Source organism: Cryptomeria japonica, chromosome 10 (genome assembly GCF_030272615.1).
Source record: "Cryptomeria japonica chromosome 10, Sugi_1.0, whole genome shotgun sequence".
NCBI classification, from domain to species: Eukaryota; Viridiplantae; Streptophyta; class Pinopsida; order Cupressales; family Cupressaceae; genus Cryptomeria; species Cryptomeria japonica.
The window spans coordinates 693,033,928-693,048,003 of record NC_081414.1 but is presented as its reverse complement, the minus strand read 5'-3'; the positions used below and the strand labels follow the sequence as shown (position 1 = coordinate 693,048,003).

General features: G+C 35.1%; 1 pseudogene; it reads right to left on the bottom strand.

The window, feature by feature from the left end:
* Positions 1–13,211: 13,211 nt before the first annotated feature.
* The window catches only part of LOC131859136 (squalene synthase 1-like), a 47,609-nt pseudogene continuing 46,744 nt past the window's right edge, over positions 13,212–14,076 (bottom strand).

The following is a 14,076-nucleotide window of genomic DNA, read 5'->3' as shown; positions in this document are numbered from 1 at the left end:
GGTTAAAGTCTATATGCTATATAAGATCCATTTTTAGATCGATCTAGGTGTATTGTGAAGATCTAGTCATTGTCTACCCAACTCGAGATCTGTTGGAGATACTTTTTTTGAAGATCCAATCGGTTCCCATTTTCTGTCAAAATTATGTTGTCCCGGTCGTTTGAAATAATCTTCATATCACTATTTTTTAACAAAAAATATGTTGTCTCGGTCGTTTTCAATAATCTTCATATCACCATTTTCTAACAAAAAATATGTTGTCCCAGTCATTTGAAATAATCTTCAGATCATCATTTTCTAACAAAAATTATGTTGTCCTGATTGTCCCGGTCGTTTTCAATAATCTTCATATCACCATTTTCTAACAAAAATTATGTTGTCCCCATAGGCAGTGTGTTTTGAAGAATTATATATATTGTCGGTTAGTGAAGGTTAAGTCCAGGGGAGGTTACATCTATGGCCAGATGTTCAGGGTGGGAGGATTGAATCGGGGAGAAAAAAATGATTAACAACTATCTTATTGTCATTGTTGGCCCCCTACAGTTTTATAAGATGTATATAATTTGACAGTTTAGTTGATAACTATAGTGCGGGTGTTCCTTTTCTTCTAGCTTATTCTAGCAGGTCAAGTAGGCGGCTTAACCATATGATGTATATAAAAACTCTCTTATGACTTAGATTAATGCAATTTACTAGCAGGTTTCTTGTCAATTAATTAATTAATTAGAAGTAGGCCTCTTTATATTAAATAGATAATTTGGCAATGCGGAAGTGAAGGTTAAAACCAACGAAGGTTATAACTGGCAATGTGGAAGTGAAGGTGAAGCCTAGTAGAGGTTACAACTGGCAATGTGGAAGTGAAGGTGAAGCCCAATGGAGGTTACAACTGGCAATATAATTAATTAGAAGTAGGCCTCTTCATAAGATTAGGACAGTTCAAAGTACAGTCTACAATGGGCAGTTCAGAGTACAGTCAGTCAGGGCAACTTGCCATATAGGGAGGGGGGCCCCCTACCTCTATCAATTATATGGTCTATTGTTGGAAGGCTTGGGGACCACGATAAATAGAAATTGAAAATTGAAGGACTTGATTCCGGGTTTCAGTAGATTTGTCAGACACATATCTTTCTTTTTGAGGTTGTTTTGGTAAGAAAGTTGAGGCAAGTTTCCCTAACTGAACTCTAAACTCTACTTTCAATAACTGCAAAGCATTTATACTTTCAATAACCTTGTCTAGAAAATACCAAAAGAGAATATTCTAATGTGAATAAAAGATTCGACATGTCCAACAAATCTACAAAATAGGAGGAAAAGTAGGGTGTCACCGGAGGTCATTTAAATCTTCTATACTCATTTTCTTTCAAAATTCAGTAGAATGTAACCTACCCTACAAGACGGGAAAGTAGGGTGTCACCTACAAAATAGGAGGTCATTTTTATACTCATTTCCTTTCACTTTATTTCAAAATTATGTTGTCTCCACTCTTATACTCATGGGTACAAGCATCGACTGTGCCGAACAAATCTACTCCCTGGAGACGTGTCAATAGATATGGGGATCTAGATATTTATTTTAGACTCATTGCAAGACTGCATCTTTATTTTCTACTCATTGTAATTCCTTTAGGGAGGGTTATATCTATTTCCGGGTAGGGATGTAGTATATTGTTTTGAACAAACATTAAATTAAAATACTTCCAATTATTTACCAGGGAGGGTTCTATCTATTGTCTCCCGCCAATTATGTGCCCACTTTAAATAACTCGCAAGAACAAGAACAATGGATAATATGCATATTACTTATATTTTTGTAAAGTAGGTTACATATTGTGAATAATAATAATAATAATAATAATTACATTCTTATTAGACTTTAACTGATGGCTAACTCCACAAGTGGAAAAAGTGCATCCAGAAATATAGACACCACAGTTTAGATTCACCCTTAGATAACCCAGTTTAGTTTCAACTAGTTCTATTAAGTGGCTATTGAACGAGCCTAACAAGGGACAAGGATTATTTATACGAAACTTGCATTCTATTAAAAAGGCCACTATTTTTAAGTTAATACCAAATCCATCATTGTTTAAAAGGCCACTATTTTACACTACTACTTGAGGAAGGAGGGGAAGTTTCTTTCTTTACTGACTGGCATGAAGGCTCATCTTTCCGACCCTAACTTGCAACCTGTAAGCGCCAAGGTTAAAAACAACTAGGACCCCATTCCTACCCTAAGAAGGATTCATAAAACCTACCCTAACTAGAATACTGCTTTCTTACTGATCTTTCTAATCAACATCACCGCATAGCCCTACTATATTCTATTATTTGCCCTACTATATTATATATATAAGAAGGGGGAAACTTTAAATCGTGCATCCAGAAATCACCCGAAATGTCGAATCGCCCCCGCCACTCCCACTTTCTGACTATTTCTGACTAAGCAGTCAAGGGCACCTCTCAAAGAGAAATCAAAGTCGAAAGGTTAGGGGAGAGGTCTTGCATTTTGTCAAGCTGGAATATCACCCTTATATTACATTGTACTTATATTAAGTGGCTACTGAACCAGCCTAACAAGGGACAAAGATTCTTTATACGGAACCTGCCTAACTCCAAAGTGTGGAATGGGCAAGTCCTATTATACTATATATACATATTAGGGCAATTCTATATTTTACATGTCAAGTAATGGGGAACATGAATAATCTGATAGTGGAGAATAGGAATAATCTGATAGTAGTGATGGATGGATGCCAGTTTTTGGTCGGCCCAGACAAGTTGGTTGGGAAAGATTAGGGGAAAGGTCATGTCAAAAAAGAATCCCTTACGTTCAAACTGAATAATGCCCTTACATTCAAACACATTCAAACTGAATAATGCCCTTACATTCCTTAAAACCCCCTCAAATTCTAAGTGAATAATAATAATAATATTTTAGGCGATCACCGACTGGTTTAAGCCATGAACAAACCAAAAGGATCTAGGATATATGGTTGGATGATAAATGATCTACAAACATAATATAATTTCATGCAATCTGTTCTTGAAGGCTGGTGAAAGTCAGAAACAAACCAAAGAGAATTAAGGTTGGTTCAAGCCTCAAATAAACCAAAAGGATCTATGGTTGGCTCCTACGAAGATCTACAAATATAATACAATCTCATGCAATCTATTCTTGTGCTATAGGGCAATACAAACGGAACCAGAACAATATAATGCTGCAATTGAGGCGTTAGGAACTTGAAGTGATGGAAGGAAGGACAAAATCCAACACCAAAAATAGACTTATTCAAATATAATAGCAATCATTATTATGATTAGAATGTAATTGAGGATTATTATATTTCTTTATACTAAAGTAGCTAGATTATTCTTCTTATTATTATATTGTGGGTGAACGAGTTGGCATCTTAGGTGGTAAAGTCCCACATCACAACTAGAACCCCACCCAAAGGAGACGAGACAAATAATATTGGTTGGAAGGAAAGTGCTCATCAAACCTACCATAACTAACAAAGATTCTTTATACAGTAGTTTCCTAACTCCACAAGTGGAAAATGTAATTATTGCAAGTACTATTTGGGATCCTAGTTTGCTTCGTTCAGAGACGGGACAAAATTTTCTTTATACTTGAACCGGAGGGGAGTATGGGTGGAAACACGAACCATTGTGCAACTTTGGATCAACGAGTTACCAAAAAGCCACCCGATTAGGAGAGTAACAACCTGCTTTTTCCTTTTACTCTAACTTGCAATTAGAGCATGGGTGGTAACACCACTAATTATGCTACTTTTTAGAAACTTGTTACCATACAAGCCACCTAGTTAGGAGAGTAACAACCAAAACAAAGGGAAGGATGGATTGATCATGGGAAAGGTGCCTATCCAGATTCAAAGTAGACATTAATGGAAGGATGGATCAAAGGACATTAATGGAAGAAGAGATTTATCGATGGAAGGCGGGAAAGGTGCCAATCGAAGGATAGGTTCATGCTTATTTGATCTTTAGCTGGAAGGGTATCACAACCTAACAAGGGACAAATATTTATACTTTAACCTACCCCTACCCATGGATGTCGACCTGCCCCTACCCATGGCCCCTTATAGTAGTAGGGGAACCCACCCCTACCAAGGGATATGAAAAATGGATGTTGACCTACCCCTATCTAAACTACCCCACCCCACCCCGACTAAATTTTTCCACCCAATATCCTTCCATCCAACCTTCCATGATGAGGTGGTAATTGAACCCACACCTTGTTTCCCAAGGATTTGATCCATAGGGGCAACCAACAATCACCCACCCCTCTCATTTTGTCACCGAATAATTCAACTTTTGAACCTAAAAAACTAAAGTTGATGGAGATTCGCCAGATTCTATATGTAACATGCCCCCCAGTCGATGATTTTAGCAACTAGGAATTGCAAGCGTCTCGTAGGGGCCATAGAATAGTAGGGGCCTACCTTGCTTCCCAACTATAGTTCCCACCCACCCTATTTGGGCTATAGTTGCTTATTTGATTACAGCGTGCATGGGGAATTATGATATGCTTTTGAAGTCTTCTTAGATTTCTGTAAGTGAGCATCACGATGGGATTGACTCTCGTTAGGTCAGAATGTGCTACGTTGGGATGGGCACAATTGGCTAAGCATGTAGGTGCTTCTCGAGGTGCTTGCTCAAATGAACTAACCTTAATATGTCATGTGAAGGCGAATGTTAGTCTAAATGAGTGGTCATTATACTAGGCAGACACTATAGAACCATTTCCACATGTTCCTTCTCCAATGGACCTCGTTGATTCATCAATTGAAAAATGGGAAGCAAAGGAAAGGTTAGAAGCAATAAATACAAGAAGAGAAGCACTTCGAGATCGGACAGTACCAACAGATTAATAAGCAATTTATCTTATTGATCCATTACCTGTGGCAGAGCCACCTGTTTGAGAGCCAACAACATTTCATGCCCTACGAACTCCTTTGGATCTAGTATAGTCCTCACATCTCCAAATGGATATAGTTTTCCTTCAGCTTTTAAGCTGGAGTTTGACAATACAAACAACACTATAGAATATGAAGCTTTGCTTCTAGGGTTGGCAATCACAAAAGAGAAATGGATTAAGCAGTGGAAGGTTAGAGGATATGCAAGACTTGTAGTAAAGCAAGTAAGGAACATATACACTACTAAAAATGGGACTTTGAGGCATTACATAAATAGAGTGTGTGATTGCCTAGAAAATTTTGAGGCCTTTACAATTGAAGTAATACCTAGAGACCAAAATAGTAGGGTTGATTCTTTGGTTGAATCAACATCCCTTCTCCTAACACATCCAGACTTTAAAGATAAAGTGTATAATATTGAAGTGGTATATAGACCTAGTGTGCTTGAAAACACCAACCATTGGTAGGTTTTTAATCATGACAAGCAGATTATTAACTTCCTTGAGAAAGTCATGACATTCACCAACCTATCCTTTAAAGGGAGTATTGAAGAAGGCAATGACACCACTGAGGGAGAAATGTATTCTTAGGACGATAAGAAAAATGAAATAAATATGCTTAAAGAAAATAAGATCCCTAAGGGCCTAGTCCTCCTAGAAAGCCTCTTTGATAGGCATGATAGATATGTCAAACATAAAAGTGAAGATCATCTTAGGACATTAGCTGAATACGAGAAAGTTAATATAGGAACAAAAGAGGATCCCAAGTTGGTTTGTATTGGGAAGTGTTGCTCTCCACAAGAAAAGGAATGTCTAATTGATTTGTTGACTCGCTTTTAAGATGTCTTCGCATGGTGTAATGCCGATCTCAAGAAATTTAAGAATGAGGAAATACAACACCACATTTCGCTCAAGCTTGGTGTAACACCATTCAGACAAAATCAGAGGAATTATAATCCTAAAGTTGCAAAGGCTATCTTTAAAGAAATTGATAATATGCTCAAAGCAAGAATCATCTACCCGATCCATCATTCCAAATCCTCATGATGAGATTTTTTCCACCAACTCACATCAATACACTGGGATTTTTGACAATTAGCTATAAGGTGACCAATAGCAAAACATCTCCTATATATAGCGAAAAGGGAGATCATCGTAATCAAGAATCTAAGACCAAGGTCTATCCCCAAACATCAAGATAACCTAACCAAACAAATCTTTTGAGGTATCTATGCCAACAAGAATGTGATCAAAGGTAGGATGATCAAAGACTAGAGAAGAAGAATCAACCATAATAAACCTCCCAATAGCATTACCAATAGATTCAAAGCAAGTCTTATCCCAATACTAAAGAGGTAGATTAGGAAATCTAACCCAAGTAGGAAAAACACTAATAGTTTCAAAACGAGGGTTGAAAGAAAGGAACCAAGGCTTAAGGGAAAGTGAATGCTTACCCCAAAACCAAATATCATCCTCAAATTGAAGGGCTACCACAAAAAAAACCTAACAGTAGGATAAAGTTCAATCCTATCGTCAATATTGGGCTACCAAGAATCTGAAACCAATTTGTTCAAATTAAGAGGGAAACACCATAAGCTATTGAACCTATAGATAAGTGCAACATGGGAGAAGGATCTAAGCATGACATTTTCACATAAGGTGTTATTGTTTTTGATAAATACAACAACGTTAACTAGGGCACTGACCCTTTACAAAGCCAACATGCTATCGAATTTAAACAGACCAAGCAAGGGTACAAACCCCTAACAAACAAAGTTAGACAGGCCAAACAAACCAACCTGTCAAACCAACAACAACCCAACCCAACTCAAGAGTGGGGAGAATCCAAAAATTTACGCGGGGGGGGGGGGGAGGTGCTCGAGAAGGGTGGTAGATTTTCCCTTTCGCCTGCGACAAACAATCATCTAAGCAACACTATCATTAGGAATTTTCAAATAAAAATCAGGCGGGGAAGACCCCGCAGAGTCACCGCCAGACTGTTGTTGCAAAACTCCAGCAGACTGTTGCAGAAGAAGAACATAATCGCCAGGAGAAGAGTGAAGCTGAGGAGTAGGAGCAACAAATGTAGGAGCCAAGGAGACAAAAGATTCAACAACAGTAGTAACATCAACAAAGGCATCATCAACAGTAAGGGGCACCTCATCTTGAGAGAATTCAATTGAGACAGAGTCAGAAGTATTAATTGTCAAGTGATCTTCAGTAGTGTCCTTCCACCAAGTAGCGACGCCACTATGACAAGAGAGAGAGCAGTTTGAAGCCAAGTGGTCCGTTGAGAATCACCTTCGGTAGCGAAAGGGGAAGCCCTCATAATCCAGTGGTTGAGCCCATGGTCTATCCCCAACCATAAGAACCACATCCCTGGGGAGATCCAAAGATATGTCAACATCAATTAATAGGCGAGAAAAGGTAGAATGACCTATGGAGATCATGGCATCATCAACCTTCAAGAAGTTGCCAATGGAGTTACCAATGGCCTCAAAGAAAGAAGGCTCCTAGAAATGGAGGGGGAGATTGGGGAGGCAGACCGAAACCGGATGAATAGAGAGAGATTCAGTGAGGGGGTTGAAGGAAGAAGACCATGGCTTAATAGAGAGAGAGTGATCCCCCAAGACTACAACTTTCCCAGAACCAAATCACAGTCAAGAGTAGAGGTAAAATAAGCAACGAAAAAGCCTTTAGCACAAGGGAAAACTCAATGCCATAAGCAACTAAAGGCTTCTAAGATAAGCATGATATGATTGTTGATATTTAGCATCATAAAATTAAGGTGACTTCATTTTTCAAATTTGCATATAGGTTTCATGTTTTAATGTTGTAGTAGTCTAAGCCTTATATCTCATCCATTGATTAATAATTTAGATAGAGATTGAATTATCCAATATTTGTTGTTAAAACTTGTTTATTTATCAACATTTGGCATCAAAGTTAAAAACTAATTGGTTCTAGGCATTCCTCATTTTTAAAATTTCTTAGCCTAGAAATTGTGGGAATCTATAAGAAAGAATTAAGGGTTTTTAGAGGCTTGTGGGAATGTAATGAATTTTACGTGTTAAATTTATTTTATAAATTTGTGAGATTGGAAGCCATGTATATTGCCAATGAGATCGATGAGTTATATAGGCCAAGATGAACATATGATTGCTTAAGATTATGAATGTTAGGGTTTAAATAGACAGAAGCAATAAATAATATTAATTATATTATAGAAGAAAATATGAAAAATAACAATTCACAATAACGTGGTTCACCCAATGTGGGCTACATCAACAAAGAAACAACCTTCCACTTTCTTTAAATTATCTAACAAAGAGAAAATTATAATCTAGTTGATTTTCAAAATCTATATTCACTTATTTATCAAAGCCTTTTTGGCAATTTACAATTTTCATACCAAATAATAGCTAGCTTTATTAAATAATACAAAATTTTTTCTTTAAGAGAAAACACAATTGACAAAGTCACAAAAATTTAAGCTCGATAGCATAATTTGTCACCACATACCAATAATATCCCTTTTGGAGACTGATTAGACTTCACACCAAACACCAAACACCAAACTATCTCCCACTTGAAGACTAATCCTAGATGAACATCGTTGCACTTGGAGCTCCCACTAGATTAACACACCTAGACTTGTCTTGTTTTTCATTTCCACTATTATCATGCTTGAAGGCCAAAAGCAATCGAGAAGGAAATTAGTTTTTCTTGACTTATTGTCTTCGTTAACATATCTGTAGGATTTTGGCTAGTGTGTATCTTTTCTAGCTCCAGTTGTCCATCTTCTAAAATTAATTGTATGAAACGGTACCCGAGTTGTATATATTTGATATTATAATGAAGGGCTAAGTTCATTGCAAATTGAATGACACCTTGACTATCATTGTACAATGTGCTATTCTCCTATGGCTTACCCAATTCCTCCATAAGACTTTACAACTAAATCATCTATTTACTAGTCTCTGTAGTAACGACATACTCTAATTTAGGTTGTTAAAAGTGCAACAACACTTGCATCTGTAAAATCCAATGAATTGTTGTTCTACCTACAATAAACACATACCTTATGGTTTTCCTCCTACTATCAATATCACCTACCAATTTTGAATCAACATATCCTATAAAGTATAGTAGGAACCTCTAAAATATAATGCCTGAGTAGTCTTAACCCTCAAATACCTAAGAATCCACTTTAGTGCATTTCAATGCTCTTTTCTAGGATTTTTCATATACCTACTTACAACTCCCACTGCATGTGCAATACACCATGGTGTACATCAAGCTGACAAGTCCTAAAGAGTATGGAACTTTGGACATGTAGTCCATATCCTCTTGGGTCTTAGGACACATCTCCTTAGTCAATTTAAAATGGTTGGGCAAAGGTGTACTGCATGGTTTTGCACGCTGCATATGAATTTTGTTTAACATCTTCTCTATGTATTTGCTTTAAGATAAGGTTAATGTTTGATTTTTCTTCTCTAATGTTATTCTACACCCAAATATTTCATATCAAATGAATTTGGTATTTTTTTCTTAATCTAATTGATATTTTACATATTAGATCCAACAACAAGCATATCATAAACATATAATAACATGATAATATAATTACCATTATCCAGTCTCTTAAAATAGACACAATAATCAAAATGACATTTTTCGTAACCTTGTTCAACCATAAAACTATTAAATTTCAAATACCATTGTTGGGGCACTTGCTTCAAGCCATACAAACTCTTCTTTCACCTACACACTAAGTCCCTACCTTTGAACTCATATCCTTGTGGATGGTACATATAATTTTTTCCTCCAAATTTCCTTAGAGAAAAGCTATATATTTACATCTTATTCTCGAAGATGCAAGTTTTCTATAGCCAAAAAACCTAGAATAGTTTTGATTAAAGTCATTTTAATAATAAGAAAAAATATTTCACCAAAATCTATACAATTTTTTTGTGCAAAACCTTTTACTACAAGTTTGGCCTTATATATTTTCTTCCATCCATGTTCTTCCTTCAACCTATAAACATAACTTCAAGAAATTGAAAAAAGTCCCAAGATTTTTTTTTTTATTATCAAAGAGTCCATCTCCTCTTTCGTTACTAGTTCCCACTTCTTTCTAGTTTCTACCAACATTGCTTCTTCGTAGATTTCTAGTTCATTAAGAATCAATCAACAATACATAATACAATGAAGGAGAGTACCGTTCATTTGGTCTACTTATCTTGGTAGATCTTCTTGTAGGAGAGGTAACTATTATTGTTTTGGTTGCTAAATGTTTTAATTTTCTAATACCTTCATAATTACATTTTCTAGAATTTCATCAAGTATTATATATTCTATGTTTTACTTTTCCTATTTATTTTTGTGCAATTGATCTTTGTCCATGACTTTTTCATTGAATATCACATCTCTACTCCTAATGATTTTGTGATTATCATAATCTCATAAATGATAACCAAAATCGTTAACTCAATTTCTAAGAATGATAGTACACTTCTTTGCTTCAAACCTTGTTCTATTTAATGTGTCAATAAGAACAAAATACCTCACAATCAAATGTTTTGAGAAATGAATAGTTTACGTTTTTACTTGTCCATGTCTCCTCTCAAATACCACCATCTAAGGAACTTGAAGGTCCTCTACTTATTGAGTAAACAATAACATCCATAGCATCCGCCCTAAGCTATAAAGGCAATCCTGCATGCAATCTCATACTCCTTACACGATCCTTGATTGTTATATTCATCCTTTTAGACATCTCATTTTCTTGTGGTGTTCCTTGAACCATCTTCTACCTACATATCTCATGATATGGATAATACATGTAGACACCTAAAATTGTTCTCACTACTTGCTCTAAATTAATTAAATAATTTTATTATTTAATTAAGCTAACACCATACTTATAAATCATTTTCATACTTGAAATTTTTCTCCTTTTAAAATTAATTAAATAATTTTTACTTTTAATTATTTCATTCTTACAATAGTTAAATAATATTTATTATGTAATTATTTTATTATTCTTTCTTTTTTCTCTCATTAATTAAATAATTTTAATTATTTAATTAGTTAACTATTTCTTCTACAATTAAATGAATTTTATAATTTATTAAATTGTTCACTTTTCGAAATTAAATTCTTCTAAAATAAATAAAATAAAGATTTTATTTATTTATGTACACACACACACATAGTCTTCACTTTCGCCTCTTCAACTCACACTCACTTTGAGTTCAACTGATCAATCAATTATGCAATTAGTCAACTTTGTAATTATCTCAATCAACTCTTCTTCTCATTGAATCTTTTCACCCTAACGGACGTAACATGTTCCTTCAGAACACTGGTAATTGTATCTATAATATAAAGCAAATGAGCAAATGAGCAAATGAGTAACATAGGCTAAAATATAACGCTAGTAAATGAGTAACACTAGTAAATGAATAATGTTGTTTTTTAAATAAAAAACATAGGCTAAAATATAAGAATAACCAGTGCTAAGATCCTGAATTCAGCATCTGATTTTCCTCAACGAGCATTAAAGAACAACTTGGCATAACACAAGAGAATAATGAGAATCTCTATTCAAGATGCTACGAACAACAAAACTGCCTTCTCATAGAAAAAGCAAATCATGATTTTCCTTGAGAATCTCTATTCAAGATGCTACATGCATCATGTCTGATGTTCCATAATTTAATAGGAAGAGTGCCAATAATCTTTGTAATTAAGGGAAACATTTCCGTACTTGTAATCTTACTATGCCTATAGAATTTTGGGCAGTCCAAAATTTTCTCAAAAGTTTAAAAATGCATAATATAAAAAATTTCTACAGAAATATGGAAAAAAGTCTTAAAAACATTTCAAATCTACATTCATGCAATTACTTCATCTAAAAATGCATTTTAAAGAAACTCTGCATATTCATATATCACATGAACTTCCAAACAGAAACTGAAATATATGTCTGTATTTAACAATTACAATAACATATGTGTGTGTGTGTTACGATTTGAAGGTTTTCAATCATCTGCACCTCATATAACCTATATAACCTATGTATAAAACTACCATTCATACCAGATAATGAATTTCAGTAAATGGCATTCGCTTCAGGTCACATGCGCAAGACTACTTTGAAAAGAACATTGCAAAATTAATAAGTACACAGTCTGATCTAAACCAGATAGATAGCTCATAGGCTGAAGACAAAACCACATGAGCATGGAGAGAACCCTCATATCAGTAACTGTCACTAATTTACTCGCTCATTCTGGTAAAACCCCTCACACATTCTCTCAATCGGTCAGCTGGACTGATCCTGGCAGAATCCGAATACTAGCAGAACAAAACAGCAGCCCCTCCTATCAACCCCACGAAGGATAAAATGGAAGAGGAGGGAAAAACCCAATAAGGAAGCCAAAAATGAAAGTAAAATTACAATTTGATTACAAGAAATCTTCTTCGCACCACATTTACAGTTTGAATGTGAGAATGGCAAGCAAAACGGCCAACAGAAGTACACAAATTGCCTGCAGCCACAAGCAAAAGCCACATTGGTGACATCATCATTTCGTAAAGCAGAGAGGTAAAACTAGATCATCAAAACAATAAAAGAAACTAAATCTTTACCAGAAATACTTCATGTCCTTTTTTACTATCGATAGTTAAACTCCTCCTGCCAAATATCTCAAGCGTTACCATTAGTCTGAATCTCTCATATAACTTTAAGCCTTTTTATTTTTGCTATAATTGTCTCTAGCAAAATTTCCGAATCAAGCTTTAGTTTTTCATTTTCATTATCTTTGATACTCCTTAATGGAAATGCTTTGTATGCTTCTTGAAGTTAAATTTCCCATTTCCCCATCATATTGATCGTATCTGGGTACTCATGGTGAAAGGAAACACATTTCTCTCTCAGACTACCAATTGTTCATTTCTATGTTCTCTTTTGTTTGTCCATGCAGTTAATAATATTCTTTTGTAATATTCTACATTTTCTATTTGGTGTTTCCAACAAGAGAAAACAACATCAAGAAGAGTCTGCAGCATTGCAGATTATGAGAACTGACATTTTAATATTTGGCATGAGATAATTCATTCTCTCTTTTGATGCTAACATGAGAATGCAATCACCAATGACAAAATGATGTCTTTAATCTGTAGAAATCAAGTAGGATGAAAACAAAGCAGGATTCCAAGATCTATGTATTTGCAGATGGTTAATGAAGTGCAAAACATGTTGCAGACTATTAACCAGAAATGGGTACATATACTACAGAATGCCAAACAGACTAAAGCCTTCATCCAGCTATAAATACTTTGTACTACGACATTTAACACTTTCACATTTTATTGGCACTTCATGATCAGTTAAGTCTTAACATGATACGTGGATGCAAAATTTTCTAACATAAACCAGTTGAGTGTGGATTTTGTGTTTCGTGGTGGGCAGCAGAGTTTTAACTTTTAGGCGATAAAATTATAATATACCTTGGATGCCAATTTTCCAGAATAATAAAAAAAAAGCCTCATACACATCAGCCATACTCTTGGTCCTGTCCATTATTTTGGCTGTCAAACCTGCAAAACAAGAATCATTACGATCACTGCCGCCACTTTGCCAATATTCAGAATGAACTAGTAGTTACATTCTTGAAGTAAAACTATTGAAATTTCAAAGCTGCTGTTGTGTCAGTCATAAAAAAATTATGTATGTAAGAATAAATTCCTCTGTTTACGAATACATGTTTGGTAACTCAAAAAACCTCAGCAACATCTTTACATGTGGAGAAATATCTTCAAAAAGAAAGAAGGGCATCCTAGCAGGTACATCAAGGATTAACTTATGGAATGCAAAACCCAATTAATACACCCAAAAAAAAATAAAATAAATCTTTTTCTTTAACTTGAAGATTCGGAATTCGACTATCAGAAATTCATCAACTTTTGGTTCTGCAATGTCAAGAACACATAAGTTAGATATCTCAGTGCCAGACTAAATTCCAGCTTTGAGACCATGTTTGTCAATACTGAATAACTTAGCACCACACACCATCTATACAGTAGGTAACCTCTCCAAATCAAGCAATGAACAATAATGAACATGGAACATGA